We start from the raw sequence: 2,600 nt of genomic DNA, 5'->3' as shown, positions 1-2,600 counted from the left end.
ACTGACTCTGAAGGACACGTAGAAGTCTGTGGCGGAAAGACAGGCGCGGAACGTAAACTTTTAGAAGTGTGAAAGTTTCTAAATGTTTTTCGTCCCCCGCAATGAGGTTTGGGAGGTTCCAGTGACTTCCGCGAGCGAGTGGCACGGTACAACAATAACACCAGCCAAGAAAAGTTGCCCGTGACGCTCAGAAATGTCTGCGGTGGATCTACTGTAAGGAACAGGAAAAAAAATTGCAGCCATGAAAGAACTGACAGGAGAGAGAGAGAGAGAGAGAGAGAGAGAGAGAGAGAGAGAGAGAGAGAGAGAGAGAGAGAGAGAGAGAGAGAGAGATTTTTGTTTTTATTTTATTTTAGATTTATTCATCTATTTACTTCTTTATATATTTATCTTCTTTTATTAATTTATTTGTCCTTTTTTTGTGTACAGTGAAAGTAATGGGAGAAGTGACGTACATAATTTACAGATTGGAAGAATGAAATATTTAATTAGTGGACAAATAATAAAGAAAACAAATATATTAGACAAGTAGAGAAACATTAAAAGAAATCAAATCCCAAATAAAAAACTAGAAGGCTCGGATTCTCATACACTTCTGTGCTTCACTTCCACTGTTTCAAAAGGCTTTATTGAAACTGACACGAGTTTTTAAGGTGTTTTTACGCTTCTACAGGTAGAGTGATAAGATTTCTACTTGTTAACTGGAGAAACACTTTTGAGAACCTCGTTAATTATCTCTGTGGCCTTGGAAAACAGTCGTGATGAGACAGCAAAGCGTTTCTAAGTACAAGTCTAATTACTCTACATTGACACGAAAAAAAAGGGTGATACAAATAAAAAAAAAAAAAAAAAGTTGAACGTAAAACATGCCAATTAATGAAGATAAAACTGCAATCCACCCATTTATCTTCCTAACAAACGCGAACAGAACATAAGAAAATAATAGAATAAATAAATAAAAAACGAGAACGAGAACCAGAAACCAGGAATCCACACCACTCAACCACATTCTTAACTGCCACACGTACACACATTCTCCTCAAGTGCCCTCTACGGAAGCTGGAACCGGGAACCCGAGAATATGATGTCTTACCATTTACCCCGACGTGTGAATGCACTAACGACTCTGACAGCAATAACCAAGCAGTAACCCACCGCGTCACGTCTTCATCATTGCCTCCTTCGCCACTCGAGTTCCTTCATGCAAAACTCTACGTTAGCGGGGAGAAAGTTTAAGAACACGTGAAAGTAACGAGATTGGATGTGTAAAGGTGTTCTTTCCTTGTCCACTCTCCTGACAATATCTACTAGGATACGTGACCGTGAACAAGTATCGTTATGTTTGGTTATTTTCGTTGTGTGTGTGTGTGTGTGTGTGTGTGTGTGTGTGTGTGTGTGTGTGTGTGTGTGTGTGTGTGTGTGTGCGTGCGTGCGTGCGTGCGTGCGTGCGTGCGTGCGTGCGTGTGCGTGTATGCTACTATGCATTTTTTAAGGCCACTGAATTCAAACTTTAGATAAAAAAAATCACAAATAAAACTAATGACAGTAATTCGTCTGTTTTAAAAACATCAGATAATAAAAACGCAAACTGACGTTTTGAAATACAAAAATACTTCAGGTGAAAAATAGCAGTCATCTAGTTTCGTATCCCAAGGTTTGCATTTCCGAAGTCTTTAATAAGCAGCAATCCAAGACTTGACATACTGACGGCGACAAAATATATGACACAAGAGAGAGTCGATGGAAGACTTTAGTACAAAATTTTAGTTAAGCTCTATGTATTTCCTCTCTTCATTTATAGGACGCCTGTATTCTCCACTTTCCTTTATAGTTTCACGTGGGCTGTATTATCTTTTATTTGTATATATGAAACTTCCTAGACTTGTGTGACATTACTTGTTGAAGCGACTGTACAAATGATCCGGGTGAGGAGGAGCTTGAGGAGGAGCGTGAGGGGCCTGGTACAGTCATCAGTATGCGGTTTACCTTCAGTCGACACTCCCACCCACGATCATCACTCCCCAACTGAGAAAAGCAGCACATAATTACACAACGTGGCAGGAAGCTAATGACACACTCGCCTTGTTAGTGAAGAGCCGGGACTAATAAATAAAGTTAATTGGGGCAGAATGGTGGAGGGGAGGCCGGTGGTGGCTGCAACCGTTCGCTGCTGTGGGGGTCATAATGGCTTAGAATTGGGAAAAGTGGCAAGGAAGCGTCCTGTACTTTTCTTTATACCTTTTTTTTTAATCCCATTTAGTTGTCGTCATGAATTATCTTTATCAACAGTACTACCAGCACAGTACTCATTCTATCGCCAATATCATCACTACTATTATTATCATTGTTATCATTATCATCACAGCTGGGCCTAAACTAAAGACCTGCGGTACTCCAGTAATGAACACCTCTCTGAAATGCACGCTGGGATCATGTGAGTTGTTTTATATGGAATCAGCACTCCCTGAATGATCCTGTCGTTGTAGATCCTCATCGTGTTTTTATCCTGCCTCGTTAGTCTTGGAGCTCTCATAATATTGTCGTAATTTTCCACCCTCTGTGAACTTGGCTGGTGCGTTGATTGAAGGATAATGACTGAT

This window comes from Portunus trituberculatus, chromosome 25, assembly GCF_017591435.1.
Source record: "Portunus trituberculatus isolate SZX2019 chromosome 25, ASM1759143v1, whole genome shotgun sequence".
Classification (NCBI taxonomy): Eukaryota; Metazoa; Arthropoda; class Malacostraca; order Decapoda; family Portunidae; genus Portunus; species Portunus trituberculatus.
Note: the sequence above shows the minus strand (reverse complement) of the source record.